The following is a 22,381-nucleotide window of genomic DNA, read 5'->3' on the forward strand; positions in this document are numbered from 1 at the left end:
CACAGGTGCTCAGTGGAGGGACCTAAGTTCTGGCCCAGGCTTCTGTAACCTACTGAACCTCACTCAATTGCCTGCTAAATTATTGCCCATCGAGATTCCAGGACTGTGGCTTTATCCTCCATAAATAAAGGTACTCTGTTGTTCTGTTTCTGTTCTCCAGCTCCAGCTGTTCTCACTTATGGTGAGGACAACAGCACACATCTTCTTCCCTTTTTTTTTTCTGCTCACATGTCCTAAAGTAAGTGTTAATTAATAAAGCTGTTTAGTTTTCCAAACATATGAAAGACATTAAAAAAATATGAAGACTTGGAGGAACAGCCTTTCTTCTTTTCTAGGCAGGGATCTGAAAACTCTTAAAGGTGATTGTAGGTGCTGGAAGATGTAAATAGAAGCAATTTGTGGCAAAACATGTCAAGACTGAATAACCATGAAGAGTTTCTCCATCGAGTAAATGGTGCTAAACAACAGCTAAAACCAGCCATTGAAGGCAGTATCTTTTCACATAAAAGAAATACTAATTTGACCAAACGTTCCAAGACCTTGTTATGTAAACACAACTCCAACACCCTGAATGGCAAAAAAAAAAGAGAGAGAGAGAGAGAGAGAGAGAGAGAGAGAGAGACATGTGGCAGATAAAGCTGTTCCTAGCTAAATATATTAAAACCAGAATGTATGAAGAACATTCCTTTGTTTACTCTGGATTTTATAGTCTTTGTTCAGAGCCAAAACAGCTGCATTTTGCAACTTTACTTCAGAAACTGGTCTTCAGTCTCTTGCACTGGGTGGGTATTTATATGTGCCTGTATTTGTGTGAGTTCATGTATTCGAATAATACAGCATCTGAGAAATTATGTCTCTCTGTACTCTGTGTGCATGTTTTTGTGAGTGCTAAGTTTGCAGGCACGTGTATGAGCCTGTGGATAATCAGAGGGGCAAACTTGGATTAGTGTACATGCATAGGTGACTGATCCTGTGTGTTTGTTTGTGGATGTGTGTGTCTATGTGCATGAAATTTTGAAGGGCTGCATGTGTGAGCAAATTTAAATGCTTAAGGGTGTGTGTATGTGTGAATGCCTGTGTGGAGAGGAACATGAGTACCCCTATGTGCAAGCTCCTTGATTCCTATGTAAACCTGCGTGTGGAAGCCCAGTTGTATATTCATATTTGTAAGAACATGTGCATGCATGTTTGTGTTGTGTAAGTCTGGGGGAAGGTATGGGGTCTGACGGCAATGTCGGGGAATGACAAAGTGTTACTGGAGGGACTGTCTCTCAACCATCATGCTTCACTCTCAGTGTAGAAGCTGTTTCCATAAATGGCTGCTGTCAATTTGTCGTGCTGTTAATTGATGTCAAAGCTGTGTCTGTTGGGTCTGGCGCTCAAGTGTTAAAGTGAAATTTCCAAACAAGTCCAGACACCCGGAAGCTGTCCTGCATTTACAAGGTGATTGAAAACAGATATTTTTAGGGAAAAAGAAAAGGATTACATTTTTGGCAGTACTTCATGTAGAGGCCAGTTTGACAGGTCTATGTGTAGCTCATCTGGGGTAGGTTAGCAGGGTGAGGACGGGATTGGAGGGGAGACAGAGAATTGGTTAAGAGGGCTGCCAGCTAAGCTCCAGCAGTGACAGCTTCTCCTTGCATTTTCCCAGACTCTGAGTATCTGTTAACCACTTCAGGGCTTTTTTTTTTTTTTTTTTTTTCCCACCAAAGAGTAGGATTCTAGAACTGGATGATACTGTCCTTTGTTTAGATTTGAGGAAACTGAGGCCTGAAGTGGAAAGATTACTCCTCTGATGTAAGAGGCAGACTTCAGATTATAACACAAATCAATGAACTGTGAGAATTGTTTGTAGAATTCAGGTTTTTACTTCCTTCTAATATTTTTTTTTACTTTCTTTTTTGCTATCAATTAGTGTGTATTAAAAACAAAATTCAAACAAACCAGGGGATTGGCAACTGCTGGTTTCATCGGGGAAGGCAAGGAAGAATGCTTATAGGACAAGATTCATGGCCCATTATTTCTTTTCCTCATTCCTGTGCAAATACTTTCAACTGAAATCCAAACACACAAATACACTTCTCGCTCCACTAGTAATTTGAAATATCAGTATAGCATATAAAATACTTTTTTTCCAGAAGATACTTTTAATTCCCTTCTTACCCATAATGTAGAATTTAACTGAACATTATTTTTATCAATTAATGCTATAAGTAAATTCACTTGATATATGTTTATGTTTGTGCCATTCATGATAAGGGTGCAAATGCAAACTTATAACATACATGACAATGTAAACTATATTTTATACCTTGCAAAAATACTTGTGTGGTATACACAAATTACTAACTTACTCTATATATAAAGAAACAGATTTAGAGCTAGTGATACAGTTAGGGTGAATAGTTAAAAATGATTTTATCGTGCCCCAGTCCAGGAGGATCCCACATGCCGTGGAGCAGCTAGGCCCGTGAGCCATGGCCGCTGAGCCTGTGCGTCCGGAGCCTGTGCTCCACAACGGGAGAGGCCACAAGAGTGAGAGGCCCGCGTACCACCAAAAAAAAAAAATGATTTTAAGCATGTATTTCCCAAAATGACCAAATCTGCATATGGCAAACCAAAAATGCAAGTACCTTTAGAAGGGGTGAAACTGTTTATCTCCAAAATAAAGTATGGCTTTGAATGGGAACATTACTTGGAAGAGATATCTAACTATCTATAATCATAGTGTTAATGGGATGTTAAACTTCTACAAGAAGATCAAAACACCCTCCTCCCTCCTGAGGACATTACTATTCCAAGTCATCAGAGAATAAAGTTCCAGTTTGGTTAGCAAATCTATGAAATATGTTAGGACCACTTTTGGTGACTGTGTGTTTTTTTCCTCCTTGAATTGTCTCTCTTGGTCTATGGTGTTTTGGAGATTTCTCAATATTTCATTGATGCCCCATGGAACTGGTGAACCAAGTCAAGCCCAAAGTTGCCTACTACATGGGACACCCTGAAGGGGCAGCCCAGGTGAAAGAGTTTAGACCATTTGTGCACTGCGTAAGGATCATTGTCCTTCACTCTGTCTTCAGAACACTGACATCTATACTCACAGTCAGAAGTAAAAATAAGCCAAGAAGACTACTCTACCTGAATTAAGACATATCACTTAGATCTGTGGCCAAATTAGGGTTTTAACATTTTACTTGCAAAGTCTTAAAGATCCATGACTCTCAACTATGGTGTCACATTGCCACCTAGGAGAGTTTTCTTAAAACCTTAATGCCCAGGAACCCCAAAGATTCTGCTATTTGATTGGAAGTTAGCTGAGGTCTTAGGCTAGATGGAATCCACATTGAGACTCAGTGTGGATTAACCTAGAACAGAATGGCAGAAAACAAAATAAAGTCTAGTCATATTATAAAGTTTATTATAATATAATTTATACATTCATCTAGAGTGACACCTCCACAGTCTTCTTTGGGGACTTGTGGTACTGAAAGCTAATTTGGGGATTCAGAGATTGAAGGACCAGGATACCATCTTTTCGTCAGAGACAAGGTTAACATCAAACAATTTATAATGATCTCAGTTAGGAGGAGATATTCTTATCTCCTCTCCACACTCTTCCACAGGCCAAACCTCTTGAAACATTGGTGACATGGCTTCTGCCCTTCCCCCTGCTTCCTTAACCATGTCACAAAGTTGTGACTTATAGGATTAGCACAATTGGAAGAAAGAACTGCTGCTCCTCTGTAGTGTAAGTCTTTCTTAGCCTCTTATGGATCGTTCTACTCATAGAACAAAGTGGTTATGCTTTATCTCTGGTTCCACGTCAAAAGTATACTAGTGTCAAGGTCAAGTTACATCTTTAAAAACATGTATGGATGTCTGCATCACACTGGCCTCAGCTAGGAGGTAGCAAATTCCCTTGGAGCAGCTGAGCAGGATATGGTCTGTTAGTCATTCTCTCCCTAAGGCAGAGCATCTTGGTTGTTTAGACCCTGCCACTAAAAATTTCAACCAGAGACCAGAAATGCAGATTCTTCTGGACCCACCCCAGGACCAGTGAATCAGAATGTTCATTTTCACAGAGTTCTCATGTGATACACATGCACATTAAAGTTTCTGAGAAGCACTCATGCAGGCCAGTGTATCTTTCTCCATCCTGACTGTATGATAAAATCGTATAAGTAAACTGAAGCTTAGGTTCCATCCAAGACCAATTAAACCAGAATCTGTTGGGTGGGACCTGAGCATTAGTATTTTCAGAAACTCCTTACATGAATGTGAAGCAAGGATTGAATGGTTCTATGTTAAAGTCCAGGAGCAAAATATTTAAAAGTCTATTTTAGACACAGATCTAAGTTACAAATCCAAATTCGTATATACCAGCAATAAAATCAATATTTTGATTTTTATCTTAATGATTTCACTCTGTATATTTTAATTACTTCTGGACACATAGGAATGAAAATGAGTACTTTATTTTGTTCCTTTTAAATGTCAACAAACCATTAGGTCATATCTGAAATCTCATGTTGTATTACAGAAAAATCATAAGCCTGGACTCAGAGTCCAGTGTGGTGGACACACACTGAAATAAAAATATTCTTTAGTTCTTCTACCTGATAATAAGGGTCAATTAGAGTTATAAATAGGAAGAAACTAGAATTCTGTTGCCCCTCCCATAATTATTCCTCTAGGACTTCTGGAGCTTCTTCCACACTCACTGTTCCTTTCTTCATACCCTTGTCATGGTGTCCAAGAGTAGTCATTTACATCTTATCTAACCTCGAATAGAATATTTCTCTGTGTGGGGGTTAGATAGAGGAGTACCATCAAATGGATAGGCATTTTGAAACTTTAATTCTTTCTGGGTTGAGTAAGGAAATACACAATGGTGATAGATTTAGAATCATCAGTGAACAAGGGGGTAGAGCACAGGTTATAAAATCTTCCCAACCACTTCTAAAGTGCCTTAGACAACAGTCACCTATCCTCATGCAGAATAAAGACCACAATCTGACAGCCTCTAGGAAAAAACTGACCTGCATATATATTTTAAACATTTGTTTTAAATTAGCTTCTGAAAGTTAGAAATTGTGATCACATATAAATTTTGGACTTCTGACTTCTCATAGAAAATGGAAAGAACTGGAAATATATTTTCCTTTACAAAGCCTTAGTAGTTAGGAGACCTTAAGCAAGTTATACAGCTATTGGAAATCTCAGTGTCCCTGTTTATAAAATAGGGATAAAAGTATTTGCTTATTTCACATAGTTATTGTGAAAATTAAGTGGAACAATATATGAAACTTTCCATGCACATTTTCTGAATTATAGTAGGATCTCAAAAAATGAAGTTTTATATCAACATTATTATTATTCAATTATTTACAAAAATATATTGGTAAAAAATACAATAATTTTGATGTTAAATGCCAAGATTATCTCATCACTTATTGATAAGAACTGCACGTAATAGTTCTTAGATTTTATCTATTCTGGTCTAGTCTGAGTTACCTGTTTCTTTTAATTTTAGTTATCACTTTTTTTTGGGGGGGGGCTGGTACGAGGGCCTCTCACTGTTGTGGCCTCTCCCGTTGCGGAGCACAGGCTCTGGACGCATAGGCTCAGCGGCCATGACTCACGGGCTCAGCCGCTCCACGGCACGTGGGATCTTCCTGGACCGGGGCACAAACCCGTGTCCCCTGCGTCGGCAGGCGGACTCTCAACCACTGTGCCACCAGTGAAGCCCCAGTTATCACTTTTTAACATGAACTTTTGATCGATTTTGTTCTCTTCAAAGTTGTACAGACTCAATTTGGATTATTCTGATATCCATGTGCTCTGAACAGTATACTTTCTATAGTGGTGGATGTGGAAAAACATATACTCCTTTTGAGCTTTAGACAAACTAAGTACTTTTTGAAGACACTACACACCACCACAATGGACATCACTAGTTCAACTAGTTCAAATTACCTAGTTGAATATGGGTAGCCTTGGCTAAAAAAAAGTGCTTTTTTTACAACTTTCTACCTGAGCTGGAAATTTTTTTAAATGTTTTAAGCCCACTGTATGCAGTTTAGGACACATTGGTATGTATGACTAATTTTAATATGATGTTTAGGACATGACCAAAGAACAGTTTGGGATCTTAGAAACAAAAATACATTGATGGTCATCTTGTGTCTGACTCTGGGCTGGACAATGGGGTAGAGAGGACAAAAAATGTTTAAAAGCTTAATTTACTGCCTGAAAATCCCATCCCAGCTGTGTTTCTCTTGAGTGAGATCTTGACTTTTCTGACTAATTAAAATTGAGACAGCAATTTGACATATTCAGCTGCTAAAACTTCTTGGAAGAATAAATACTATCAACTGAGAGAAGTCAGCCATGATGTCTAAGCTTGTTTACCTCAGACAGTGACTTAAATGAAACATAGCTGCAGGATTTAAAACACAGTAATGCTTAGCCTTTTCCAACATTTTCACATCTTTTATCCAATAAAAGCCTTAAATCAACTCCCTAAGAAGTTAATTAGTTAACATAAATTAGGTTATGCTCTGCTAACCAACAACCTCCAAAAGTCAGTGGCTTAATGAAATACATAACTTCTTGAGGACACAACTTCTTACTCATTGAAATTCCAGGTGACTCATTGACTCAGACTCTTTCTGTATTATAACTCTATTATCTCAGCATGTGGACTCTATTCTGGACATAAAGAAGAGAGTCAGAACAACTTTTTCCATTAGAAATAGAATGCTACTGCAGATGAAAGGTGCTTTGTATGAAGCTTGGTAACATCCTTTTATTGATCAGAGTTTAAGGAACTGGGTTATGTACTCAGATCCCACTTAACAACAGTGGGATTTGAGCACAATTTGGGTGTCATTAGCTCCAGTATTCTCTTTAGTAAATGGGAACAGCTATATTGCTTTGCATTCAATGAGATAATGCATTGAAAGCTCTTCGAACATTATATAATGCAACACAAAAATGCATTATTATTAGGTTACCAAGATATCCTCTATTAAGATAAGGTTGTTGTGATGGTCATTTTTATGTGTCAACATGGCTAGGCTATAGTCCCCAGTTATTCAATCAAACACTTATCTAGGTGTGCTGTGAAGACATTTTGTAGATGTGATTAAAATCTATAATCAGTAAACATTAAGTAAATATTATTCTTGATATTCTGTGTGCCTGATTCAATCAGTTGAAAGGCCTTAATAAGAAATTCCACCTATGGACTATAGTTTCAGCTAACACTGGATAATTCCCTAATGGCTTGCCCTATGGATTTCCGACTTGAACTGCCCCCAAACACAGAGGATTTGATTTTTTTGTTAAAATGGCTGATGACACAATGGTCTACCTAATTTGATTCTTACCTTTAAGGAGTTTCTAATGTAAGATGGTAACACAATGTCACCAAAACAACTACAAGATAAGGACAGCAATAATAAATGACACAAAAATGAGGAGTAGGGGAAAGGAAAGTGACATTTTTGAATATTTATTATGTTCCACAAACTAGACTAAGGTTTTAGTGTCTTTATAGTTGATCCCATTTAACACACAGCCATCTCATGATCTGTGCAATTGACAATTTTGAGGAGGAAATCGAAGGCCAGAAACTTGATAGCATTTTCCCACATTTCACAAGAGAACAGGAACCAAGACTTAAATTCAAGTCTTTGTGACTCCAAAGAACATTTTTAACTGTGTGTGGTAAAGATTCAGAGAACAGATGAGGAAAGGGGAAAGGAGAATAAGATGCTCATCAGATATTTGGGAAATTGGCTGCCTTCCACTTAAACTGGCATTCATTTGTCCATATCATTTCCCATATATAGGAAGACTCTCCATTCTCTCTGCCTACCTGAAACCTTCCAAAAAACCAACACAAGGAGCAAAAGTTTCATAAAAATTTTATGACCTTATAACTTAAATTTCATCTGTCAATTTTTTTTCTTCAGACTCCTGAGTCTCTTACATTCTGCATTATTTTTTCATGTGACCATTGTTAGAGATCTGGCACATCTGTGTTTAGAAGAACCTTAGTAAATATGAACAAACTGAATGAAGCTTTATATTTTTAGCTTATGTTCTGAACTCTGTGATTCTAGCCCTGACTCTGCTACTATGTCTCTCTGGGCAAGTGACAATATATACATAGGTCTTAAGTTTTCATCTGTGAAGTAGGTGGTTTAATGGTCTTTAAAGCACTTTGCAAGTCTAATGTTCACTCATTATTTCAAGAAATATCTCTCTGTATCTCTCTGTTGGTCTTCTGGACCAATACTAATGATGTTGAATTTAAGATATAATATGAAAGATATTAATTGGAATTATATATGTAATTAATATGTTAGTGTTTATATTTAACAGTGTATTGCCTGGCATGTGGTAAGCTTTAATTAAAAAAAAAATCCTTTCTTTCTCCCACCCTCCCTCCCTCCTTCTCTTTTTTTACACTATTCTGCAGCCACTGTCAATGTAAATTTGATGTGGCACATCAGCCATTGTCCTAAATCCAGAGATGATGTGTTACCTGTCTAAAAGGCAACAGATGAGACTCTTTGCCAAGACCCTGTACTCTATATCACTGTTTCATCCTTCATCATCTCCTGGAGACAGATTAACAATCCTCAATGGTTTCACAGAATGAAAGCATTGCTATTATTTACATTTATTTTCTTCCCACCTGCTTCTGAAAAAAGGAAATGGTTTGTAGTCAAACAGAAGGATAAGAAAAATTTGCATGTTCTATCAATCTTTCTGTCTCCTGAGATGGTGAGATTTGCAAGGACAGAAAGCAGTAGTAGAAGGAATACTAGATAAGAAGATAGAAGACTGGTTTCTAGGTTAAAGGACAAGTGCTTCATGAGTGGAAAATTCTATCTACACATCAGACATCCTTATTATTCTAGGTGGCTTGATTTTGTTTGTTTGTGCTTTTATTTGCCATAACTAGTGTAAATGTTTGAGATTGCCATTTCACCCCTAAGTTTACTCTCTTGAAAAATGATGGGTTTTAATTAAATACTATCACCAATCTGATATCCAGCCTAAAGATATCTGTTTGCTACAAAAAATATTACCTCTTAATTATGGACAACTTATTGTGTCCAGTACTAATAGATAATAGACATTACCTTTTGGCATTTGAGAGAAGAGAAAGTCCAACCAATTGGAAGTAATTGTGATAAATAAGGTACTTAAAAGTTTTTTTTTTGGTTGTTATTATTCCATGTTTGAACCTCATTTTGATGTCATGACTCAATCCTCTGTCTTTAATCTTTATATCATTGCTTATTTCCCCAGGCAGAACCCATCCATGGTTCCAATGTGGCTATCATGCTTCCAGTCATCACATCCAAAAACAAAAACTGGACAGCATAGTCCCATCTGCATCCTCTCAAATGGGTCACTATTTTCAAGAGATAAAAGGTTTCTCAAAAGTGTTCTCAGCAGCATTTCTCTTGTGTTTTTGCATGCCAAAGTCGTGTGACACTAGTCAATGACTTTGGTGGGGAAATATCAAGATTGTTCTAACCCAGTCAGGATTCACACACGATCGATATGGCTAGCAGACCAAACTCTCCTGAAGCCAAACCTTTCTGATATTTGAACACTGGGACTAGGTATAAGGAAAGGAGGTGTGCAGAGAAGGCAGTCAATGGTGTCAGCAGTACTGTCTCATGCCCACTTGTCTCCCAGTCCATCCTCCTACCCATCTTCTCCAGGTCATTGCCAGTCCATTGCTAAAAGCAAAGTTTTAATAGAGTCACAACACATCTGCTTGAACTATCCAAACATAGTTTTGAAAAAGAATAAATCGGCAGGGCAAATTCAACATATATGTGAACAGAGGCACACATCCAATGCATATAGATGTGTATAGATGCATGTATAAATTAAACATGTATAAACAATTTACTTATTCATTATAAATATTGAAATCATATACTTTTACATACTGGATGTGGTAAATGAACATCTCATATTATAGAAGAAATACTTTAAAAAGGACTGTTGAAATTATATAAATCTATTTACTTATGTGAGGGTATATATATTTGTTTAATTGTGTATTAGAGTAAATATCTGTAATGTATATTAGAATATACACATGAACAAACACATGCATGTGTGTGTGGTTTTTGAGAGACAGAAAAAAATACTCTTTTATTTGCCATCAACTTTAGTTAGCTTTTGTAGTGGGACAAGTTTTCTGCTTGCTCCTCATTGCAATTTCCAAACTATTTATTCTACTAGCTACATAAAAAAGCTTCTTTTAAGTATGTGTCATTAAATTTTATCACCCACTACTCCCTTCTTTATTGCTGTCATCAACTACTCACCAGTTAGTAACACTTGTACATTGATGTCTTTACCATCTGGCTTACAGTCTTTTTCTTTATCACTAACTCCTGTTAACATCATTGATGGTCTTCACGGCTACTGTGATGATAATATCCAATAGCTTGGACTACCATGTTCATGACATTCCAGCTCCAATGACCTTGTCATTCCCTGCTCCCATTTCTGCTTCCCACTCCCATAGACTTACTCTAGATCTTGTCCCATCCATGACTGCTCAACATCTAAGATATCTATTTTAAGTGTCCCAATCTGTAACAACTTTTTTTTTCTGAGTAAGACCCACTCCTTCTAAATAAGCCTATTTTCTCCTCTCTCAGAAAACGATTTCACATATTTGCCTCTCTCCTAAAAATGTCAGCATTCTGTGCCTACATGCAAGTGTAACCAATGACGATATCTAATATTGCATGAAACCAGACATTTAAGTATGATTTTATCTTCCCATCACTAAGATTCTGGCCTGCTTCATCTATACTTATATTCTCATTCTTCTATCCTGTTCAAATATATGGACTTTCCCTTCTCTCTAATGCCAACCATTCTACTCTCCTCTAGTCAATTTATTCACAGATAAAATGATCCATTATGTTCTTTCTATTCTGTATTATTTTCTATAATTTCCTTAAAAAATAAATTTTCATATTCCTCCACTATCCACTTATTGAATTGTCTCCCCTTGCTCAGCACTTCAGGTGGTCTGAGTCACTTGCCAGGTAGAGTAAGCCAGACCCTCATTCTTGAATCCCTGAGTCTTTGGGTGATTTACCTTGTCAGGCTATGTGTGTAGCAATTGCCTGTCCACTATTCTCTAAGCACGGAAGCACCTACTGATGCCACAGGTCCAGAGAGTGGGTTAGACTAGGTGAATCCAATTCACATTCCTTGCATTTCCATTCTGCAAAATACTGTGATTAATTTCTGCTTTTTCTATAAAATTTCCCCTCTACTGAGCCTTCACTGATGGTTCAGCACATGGGTTATTACTCTACATACTTAATTCTATATTTTATTCAATCATTCATTGTTGCTTTATAGGTGTGATTCCTATCTCTTCCTCTGAATGGCAAGGAATTTTGTCTTTTTAAGCCCTAGATATTATCTTCACTGACCAAATATAAGCACTTGTATATGACTTCCATTTATAAAGTGAATTTTCAAGCAAAAATGTTATTAGTCTCCTATTAAGCCAACTGTCTTTGTCAGCAGCACTTGGATAAATGGTTCCAGTTGCATTGTTCAGTTTTTCTGTCATCTGTTAACTTGTGAATTTTTGATATCTTTCTTTGTTCCCAGAGTACTTACAGGTCTCACTAGAACTCTTCTCCAGCTGGTGACACCCAGACAGTGGTTTATTTAAACATCTAATCACTGCTAGGGAGGTGGCAAAATTTTTACATTTCTAAAAGTTTCACCCTAGTGTTTTGCCACAGAGCTTTGTATTCTCATTATTATATACTTCCAGTTAAAAATTAAACCTAGGAGGTCCCTTCCACATAGCAAGAGTTCTGGGAGGGAATTCCATTGAGACTATCATGATAACAACAAAGGCAAGTTTCATATAAACTTTAAACCTTTTTTTCTATTTTAATGAGGATGGTTGTATTTTCTTGCTTTTGGTATGCATGCAGGAGACACTTTTGTGATACTATTTATACATGCACTCTGAACTCTGGTAGAGCTGAGCTCAATCCTGGCTCTTCCATTTACTGGCTAACAGGACAGTTGGCCTCTCTGAGCATCATTTTTCTAATCTGAAAAGCTTAAAAGAAACCATAAACAAAACAAAAACACAACCTACAGAGTGGGGGAAAATATTTGCATACAATGCAAACGACAAGAGATTAATCTCCAAAATATACAAACAGCACATACAGCTCGATATCAAAAAAAAAAAAAAAACAACCCAATCAAAAAATGGGCAGAAAGCCTAAATAGACATTTCTCCAAAGAAGACATATAGATGACCAAAAGACACATGAAAAGATGCTCAACATCATTAATTATTAGAGAAATGCAAATCAGAAGTACAATGAGGTATCATCTCATCAATCAGAATGGCCATCATCAACATGTCTACAGATAATAAATGCTGGAGAGGGTGTGGAGAAAAGGGAACTCTTCCACACTGTTGGTGGGAATGTAAATGGGTACAACCACTATAGAGAACAATATGGAGGTTCCTTAAAACACTAAAATTAGAGCCACCATATGATCCCGCAACCCCACTCCTGGGCATATATCTGGAGAAAACCATAACTCAAAAAGATACATGCACTCCAATGTTCATTGTAACACTATTTACAATAGCCAAGACATGGAAGCAACTTAAATGTCCACTGATAGATGAATGGATAAAGAAGACGAATAGAATGTTATTCAGCCATAAAAAGGAATGAAGTAATACCATTTGCAGGAACATGGATGGACCTAGAGATAATCATACTAAGTGAAGTAAGTCAGACAGGGAAAGGCAAATATCATATGATATCACTTGTATATGGAATCTAAAAAAATGATACAAATGAAATTATTTACAAAACAGAAACAGACTCACAGACATAGAAAACAAACATGGTTACTAAAGGGGAAAGGTTGAGGGAGGGATAAGTTAGGAGTTTGGGAGTGACATATCCATACTACTATATATAAAATAAACAACAAGGATCTACTGTATAGCACAGGGAACTATACTCAATATTTTGAAATAACCTATATGGGAAATTAATCTGAAAAAGAATATATATATATATATATATATATTATATATATGTATATATATATTATATATATATATTATACACATATATATAATATATATATGTGTGTATTATAACTGAATCACTTTGCTGTACACCTGAAACTAACACAACATGGTAAAGCAACTATACTTCACTAAAAATTAACAATATTAATATAATCTCACAGGATTGCCACATGTATTCAGTCAAATAACGCATGTGAAGTGCTCAGTACAGACTTAGAATAAAAACCGAATTAATACTGGCTGTTTTTATTATTGCCATTATCATTTAGAAAATCTACACTAAGAAAATCTCACTATACCTATTAAAATGTCTATACCCAAATATTATTTATCACTGTGTTAGTTATAAAATTACATAGTAAATAACAATACAAATGAGCAACATTAGAATGAATCATATATATGATGAGACACATTTCAGTATAAAAATGATGCTCATAGGGCTTCCCTGGTGGCGCAGTGGTTGAGAGTCCACCTGTCGGTGCAGGGGACATGGGTTCGTGCCCCGGTCCGGGAAGATCCCACATGCCACGGAGCAGCTGGGCCCGTCAGCCATGGCCGCTGAGCCTGTGCGTCTGGAGCCTGTGCTCCGCAACGGGAGAGGCCACAACAGTGAGAAGCCCACGTACCACAAAAAAAAAAAAAAAATTAAAAATAAATAAATAAATAAAAACGATGCTCATAAATACTTTGAAATAGAATTTAAATGTAGTTTTGCTTCAAAGTTAATTGAAACAGAAAATAAGATTTAATAGGTAATATGAAGTTAGTGACATATAATTAAATTATCCACACATATAAACATGGCTGATACAAGTCATGATGATGTTTAGGGTAAAGACATATGGCCTGAAGGTTTTGTTGGCAGTGCTGGCAGAAGAGAAGCACCAGAGAGTGGCTTACCTGGACATTTTCATATCAGCACGATAGTGTAACATATTGAGAAGAAAGGAGAGAGGTAATGGAGCATAAAGATGGCAGCCTCAGCCTAATTTGGAAACTGTGGATTCTACTTCCTTAACTCATTAAGGCAACTAGAGCAAACCAGTTTCCTTCAATGGATCTATTTCCACTTCTGTAGCAAAAGACCACACTAAATTAAGGTAAAGAAATAAAAACGATAGGAACTAACATTTTCTGAGAACCTACTAAGTTCCATGCAAGTTTCATATTTTGCCTTTAATTCTCACAAAAGCACATGCAAAATAGCTATTTTTATTCCTTTTTTATAAGACAAGAGACAGACTCAGAAAAAATAGGAATATTTCTAGGTTTGCACAGATAGTATTCTGTAGAGCTGGGATTTGCACATGATTTTATCAGGTCCTAAAAATCAAGTCTCTTCTTTTAGACCTTGGGACTTAATATGAGACTCTCAGCATGGGGAAGCAGGAACGAAGAGGTTATATTACTCAGCTAAAGGATATAGGTAAAGGGAACCAGCAAGTAAGCCAAGAAGGTATTACAGAACAACATGCTTTCTTACATAGCTTGTTTTTTCCTGTTTTCCCTTTGTGTTTCTCCTTGCTTCATTCTAACTTGCCCCTTAGGCCTGAGTCAACTTCCTCAAGCAAAAGTGTGAGCTCACTACCTTGCTCTAAAATGTCTCCACTACTAAGAGGATAGTGTAGGCTCCTCAGAATAGTGTTCAGTATCCTCTTGCTCTGGTCTGACTTCATACCCGTCCCAGCATTATCTCCCATGATACTTATATCAACCATCCACTCTAGTCTGGCTGGTCCTCCAACATTCCCCATTTGCACACTATGACCTATGACTGTATTTTCCCTTTCATAAGGCTTTTAATGTGGCATCTCCCCCATCTACCTCCCTGGGAACACATGCCCTTCTGTAAGCTTGAAAGGCTTAGGCTCTAATCAAAAAGTTCTTGTTCTTCTCTGATGAAAAAGGTACTGAGATCACTTTAAGACTGATGTGGCCATATCTGGGGGAGATAGAGAATCTTCAACTTAAAGTGGCTTGTAAGTTTGAATGCCAGAAAAGCTGTTGGAAGCATCACAGAAACACAGCAGGATGGAAAATGTGAGGATGAATTTTGTGTTGCTGTTGAATACCTCAAATTGCAGTTGTTAGTTACAGCATATTGCTTATAATGGTAATACGTGAAAATATACAATTGCTGTTAATTAATTTCATAAATCTAGTAATTTATACGTAGGCTTTTTACTCTATAAACTATATTAGTGCATTTGTATTTATATAGTTTTATAGCTTATATACATGAATAATGATTTTAATTTTAACTTTATTTTAGTACTATGAAAACTCTTTTTCTCTAGGGAATATAATGAGTGATTATTTATATTTGAAGAGCTCTTTATATTTTAAAACATTTTCAGGTTTGTATGTTATTTGATTCTTGAAGCAGTGATTAGAATACTTAAGAAACTGAGGGTTAGAGAGGTTAAGTAATTTACCTCGAGATACAGAGCATCCAAGAAGACTCCAGATCAGGATACATGATGAACAGTTCTATTCCCTTCTCCATACATCATATTTCTTTTCATAAAACAAGTAGATGATTTAAAGTTCAAAGCTTTGGGTATTTTTCAATCCATTTCTAGAAGGTGGAAGGTGGGGAGTGGAGCACCTGTTCTTGCTGACTGAATTTTGAATTTATTTTTTTATTCCAAATTATATAAAAAGGAGAGAATCCTTCACTGATTGCCTTTCCTCTGGTGAAAGTCCATTCTGTGTTTAGCAGACATCTTTTTTTTATAACTATGCCATTTAAAAAAAATATTTATTTATATATATATATATTTTTTATTCTTTGGCTGTGTTGGGTCTTTGTTGCTGCATGCAGGCTTTCTCTAGTTGTGGAGAGTGGGGGCTACTCTTCGTTGCAGTGCACAGTCTTCTCAATGTGGTGGCTTCTCTTTGTTGTGGAGTACAGGCTCTAATCTAAGCTTGTGGGCTTCAGTAGTTGTAGTACACAGCCTCAGTAGTTGTGGTGCATGTGTTTAGTTGCTCCACAGCATGTGGCATCTTCCCAGACCAGGGCTCGAACCCACATCCCCTGCATTGGCAGGCAGATTCTTAACCACTGTGCCACCAGGGAAGCCCTGCCATTTTGTTTCGATTTTCCTTTTAGTTATATTTGCATTCCTAAAAGCCAAATTCATCAACTGCCAATAAAGTCACCATCATCATCACTCACAATATTAGTTTCACCAAGTGCAAAATATAAAGGATGGTTTGGCTGAGACATATTCATCGTATTTCTTTGGAAAATCATGAAACTTCCTCTGAGATATACTATTTGTCATAACTGTATTTTTAGCCAAGAATAGTGAATAACTGATAAAATGAAATATGGTAAGACATAATTGGCAAATGGAGAGCGTTTTGAAGTCACTCAAAGTAGCTTGGATTTCATTTCTGGTTATGGTTTATTTAACACTAGCTGCATGCTCAGAGTCATGCACAAAAGATTGATGGTATTTTACAGCAATTCCTAAGTGTAATATTATGTCTTAAAGAATTATGCCACTCTCTTTAAGGGTGCTGAGAAAGATGTCAGGAGGCATCAATAACAGTTCAAGTATTACTAACCATCTGCCTTTCATAAATCAAGTGGACAGAGGGTTTCCCCATACAACCCCTAAAGGAATTACATGATCCTGAAAGACATTTATTAAAGTATTTGTATAAGAATATAGTTTGTTATTGAAAGGTAATGAATTTGGGAGTAAGGTCCCAAATTCTAGATGTCCCAAGAAGAAGAATGAAATAAAAATAATACAAGGATCTACTCAGGGGATAATTTCCATAAGCTTGGTGTTGACATCACTGTTTCAGTTAGAGTTTCCTGAAGAATCATTTTTGTTCCTGCTAGGCGAGTCATAAATGTTCTGTCTACTGAGTGTTTTTCTAAATAGTCCTCCTGTGTCCTAAAAACATTTTTTAAGGCTCTCTCAGTACATATATTACCTCCAGGAAAGAATTTATTCATTGAGAATCTTCAGATCTTAGAAACTTGAAAAGAAATTGATGTTTGTAATAAGTGCCTTCTACACACTTTTCTCATTTCTCTCTTGCTTGTTTTCTTTCTGTTCTTTATCTTCTCTTCAGGCAGTTGGATATTTTGAAGTTAATATAGGTTTAAAGTCAGAAAATTTGACTGGAGTTTCAGATCTGGTATCTATTAGCTTTGAAGTGATGGACAAGTTACTTAGCATCCTGGTGCTTCAGTTTTTTCATCTATAAAATGGAAATAATATTTTCTAAGAGCAACGCTTAGGAAATGATGCAGAACAGATCCTCATTAAGAGTAACTTATTATTATCAAGTTTTTAATCTTCTAAATGAGAAACTCCTTTTTAAAATTGGAAAGAAATATACAAATTTGCATTTACTTAATTGTTCTGCATCTGATAAAAAAGGTAAAGTGATCTGAAATGCTTTGTTAAAATGGTTTTAATTATCTTTTCAGGGGAGACACTTTGTTTTATCATATTGGAGTCAGAGGATTTGGGTTAGAGTCCTGATGAAGAATGATTCTATCTGTGAGCAAACTATTTGGCACATTTGAGCTGCTGTTTCTATCTTTGAAAATTATAATAACTCTCATATATGTAGGTCACTGTGAAATTCCGTATAAGGTAGTGTATGCAATTGTATAGCTCTTAAAAATCGAAAAGGCTTACATTAATGTCAGTTGTTGATATCAATTATCACAATTAGTTGTTGATATCCCAATTATGTTAATATCATATGAGAAACAAATGGATTGTCATCTCTCCTTCTTTTATCTGTTTCTGGAAAAAAAAAAGTGAAGACATCATGCTTTTCTCCCATACCCTGAATTCAAAATGGTGCCTCCCCATAATGAGTTGCATTCAAAGCCTCAAAGCTATTGCTTAGAGGAAGAAAAGTCATCATACAGGAGTCACAAGTCTTTGACAGTCTGTCCATTAGCTGCTCTGACGAATACAGTTAAGAATTCATGGATCTTTCCTTTGAGTACTGAAGAGTTTACTGGGAAAAATAAGTCTAAACGTGTACACACAAGCACACACACACAAGTTATAGCTACATGTTAGAGGAGCTCAGAGGAGGAGAAAACACCACTATATGGTAGAAAAAGCTTATGAATGAGGTGACATTTGAACTGTGTGCTAAATATCAACTGGGCTGAGTCGTGTGGGAAATGAAGGAGAGACAAGCATCATTCGTAAGAAAACTATGATGAAAGTGTTAAAAGGAGGTGCTTGGGAGGAGAAGGGGAAATATACAGGATAAAGAGAAACTTTGTTTTGATTAGAATCTTGTATACTGATGGGAAATGGAGTAGGCCTAATAATTGGCCGGCCTAAGAAGTTGGACTTCATCCAGAAGATATGGTAGAGCTAACATAAATTTTAAAGCCAAGGTAAATGTTATCAGAACAGTGCTTTAAAAAGATGTCCTATTTTAGTCCAAGTTCTAGCATAAATTTTGGAGCTGTTGCTCATGTATGAATGTCTTTTTCTCACCTTAATCAGGCAGCCCAAAGACCCTCCCACTCCTTTTCTTCCCCAGCATTCATCTACACACAAGATTCCTCTCCTTTCCCAGTTCCCACAAACCTTCCCACCCCTGTTCTTCAGCTTCTTTCTATCCCATTCACTAAGATGTCATTAGCCATCTCACAACGTTTACAGATCTACTCAGTGCTCTGCAATGTCTTTTTGGTTCCTCTAGAGAGATTCCACTGCTTCCTCACTTCTGTTTGCCTGACTCTCTCCCTGAAGCTCAACTGTAGCCAGAGCCGTAATGTAGATGTACTGGTTTGTTTGCATGGTGGTTTCCCCAAATAAACATGAGCCTCTCGATGAAATGGCTCAATTTTTCCCTCCTTTTTTGTAAGTCCACTTGAATTCCCTTTATGACTAACAGACACAGTCTTTTAGTTATGAGGTATAATACTGCTAACACTGAATTCCAGAAAGTGTAATTTGAAATTAGTATTTAGGTGCTCTATCACCTTAATGTCTAATGCATTCATACTAAGGTAACTTTTAAATAGTCCTATGCCTTGTTTGTTTAATGTTATGTTCATTCATTTATTAAGTATCTATTTATTGAGAGGAAGTCAGATTATGTGAAAAGTAGTTTGAAGTGAATATCAATAGAACTAAATTCTGGCCCTAGTTCTTCCTCCAAGTGGATTTATGACCTTAGACAATCATTTAAAATGTATAGACCTGAGTTTCCTAGCTATGAACTGAGCCATTGGTTGCATGCTCCCTACCATTTCTTTCAGCTCTAGCTGATTGGTTTCAGCTCTAGCATGCTATAATGTGCATTGTGCAATGCAAATGAAGTGTTCTTGTGACCATTAGAAGAAAGAAAAACTGTTGAAGATTGGAGGAACCTAATAATTCCACCTTCCTACCCACCAGATTACAGACCAGCTGATGCACAGGAGCTGGGTAAACATTAAAATATATGATCCACTTGATTTCTAATAGATCACAATTAGAGGCCTGACCTTGAAGTCAGAAAAGGGATTCTTGTCACCTCTTCCATGAGTTGAGCCCTGGTATAGATGGATATTCAAGAGGATGGTAGGAAGCTTAAACACCACAGCAGAAGTAGATGGGGAAATATTCTCAGCTTGTGGGTAGGTCTCTTTAAAGAAAGACAAAGGGCAGAAACATACATTACCTTTAACTTTCATCAGTAATCAACAAACATCAGTAACCAACAAATATCCAGCTTCCACACATGCCAGCAACTCCTTCCACGCTTCAGGGAGTAGTGAGTGATGGGTAGCAAGAAGAGAGGAAAAATCTGTACCAGCATTTCCTGGAGAGGTGGAAGGATTGAAGGGACTTTTTTATCTCTAGACAGAGAAGAACACCTCCCACCAACATCATCACCATCACCAACACACACACACATACACACACACAAACACACACATACACACAGTCTGTTCAACAGAATGCATGTGATAAGGTTGGTTTTAACAGAAATTATCAGAAGTTTGTTGTTCTTTAGGTCCTAGAATCAAAAGATGCCATTGAGATATAGGAGTTGCAGATATGCATTTGCCATTTGGAGCATTTATCTTTCTGGTTTCATATCCACCTTATAAAATATTTATTATTAAAAATTCTAGCTGGTTCAAAATATATTCATTACTTCAGTTTTGAAACATACATTTTCTGGTAGAAATTTTTACTGAACTTGATTAAAAGGCAGAAAAATAAGGTATTACAATAATAAGTCCTTCAATGCTCCTTCCCTGTCTCTAAACAAATAAATAAATGAAAAGAACAGGGGTATAGCCTCTCTTTATTCCTCCGGACACCATCTTTATGCATTTTTTCATGTGCTGCTCCTCTGACCTATAATGTTTTTCCTTAACTTGCCTGCCTATAAGTCCTCAAAGCTAAAGTAACCTTCTCAACCTCCTTACTTATTAAGAAACCCCAAATTTCTCACAGGCTCAACTAGGATGTCTCCCCTCCCCTCTAAAATTATAAAGTAGTCTCTCTCTCCCTATCCCTCTCCACTGTTGTGTCTCCTGTAATTCTCTGTTTAAGGACTTATCGTGTTGCATTCTAATTTTGGTTCATTTGTCTCTCAAGTCACTAGTCTGCACTTTGCTTAAGATCAGAGATATATACATAAGAGGTTTCCAATAAATCTTTGTCCAATGAGTAAATAATTGATGAATCTTTGTCCAATGAATAAATGATAGATGTTTTAAATATATCTGGGAAAACATATATCTGGAGAAAAACATGGCCCAAAAGAATACATGCACCCCAATATTCATTGCAGCACTGTTTATAATAGCCAAGACATGGCAGCAACCTAAATATCTATCAACAGAAGAATGGATAAATTAGATGTGGTACATATATACAATGGAGTATTACTCAGCCATTAAAAAGAATGAAATAATGCCATTTTCAGCAACATGAATGGGCCTAGAGATAGTCATACTGAGTGAATTATGTCAGACAGAGAAAGAGAAATATCATATATCACTTATATGTGGAATCTAAAAAGAAGTGATACAAATGAACTTATTTACAAAACAGAAACAGACTCACAGATTTAGAGAATGAAGTTATGGTTACCAGGGGAGAAGTGTTGGGGGAAGAGGTAGTTAGGGAGTTTGGGATTGACATGTGTACACTACTATATTTAAAATGGGTAACCAACAAGTACCTACTGCATAGCACAGGGAACTCTGCTCAATGTTATGTAGCAGCCTGGGTGGGAGGGGAGTTTGGGGGAGAGTGGATACCTGTGTATGTATGGCTAGGTTGCTTTGCTGTACACCTGACACTATTACAACATTGTTAATCGACTATACCCCAATATAAAATAAAAAGTTAAAAAAAAGATTGCTGCCAAATTTGGGGAGGCTTCTATTACATTTATTTCATCATAAATTCCAGGGCATTTCAAGGTGTCTTGTGTAATGACTAGTCTTTAAAAATCTTTAAATTGACTACATTCATTAACTAGCTTGTCATCTGTGTCTGCATCATGGTGGCATATTATGAATTATGTTATCATTACAATGTCAATATTTCATGAAAAACAGCCAGAAATTAAAAATATTTTCCCAATGTGTTCTCATTAAAAAAAAAGGAAGTTTAAAAATGCAATGAACTCATTTAGTTTTATGGACAATTTTCTAAACCCAAACGTATTAAGGTTGGAATTCTTGAGAAGAAAGAAACTGAGAAAGGGAAATGAATTCAAGTGGTTTATTTGTCTTATGATGCCAGAAATCATGGGAGGAGTAGAAAGTAAGATAGGAAAGGGAAGAAAGTCAATAAAAGTAGTGCTAATTAACTGCTTACCATTTTGCGTCACTGGGTCTCAATCTTGCTAGAGACCTCTGGAAAACTGCAAACAGCAAACTTCAGGACTCTCTCACCCAACAAGCAAGGCTGCTGATTTTTTTTTTAACATCCTTACTGGAGTATAATCACTTTTCAATCGTGTGTTATTTTCTGCTGTATAACAAAGTGAATCAAATATACATATACATATACATATACATACACATATATCCCCATATCCCCTCCCTCTTGTGTCTCCCTCCCACGCTCCCTATCCCACCCCTCTAGGTGGTCACAGAACACTGAGCTGATCTCCCTGTGCAATGCAACTATTTCCCACCAACTATCTATTTTACATCTGGTAGTGTATATATGTCCATGCCACTCTCTCACTTCATCCCAGCTTACCCTT

Source organism: Mesoplodon bidens, assembly GCF_964165515.1.
Source record: "Mesoplodon bidens genome assembly, chromosome: 1".
Lineage (NCBI taxonomy): Eukaryota > Metazoa > Chordata > Mammalia > Artiodactyla > Ziphiidae > Mesoplodon > Mesoplodon bidens.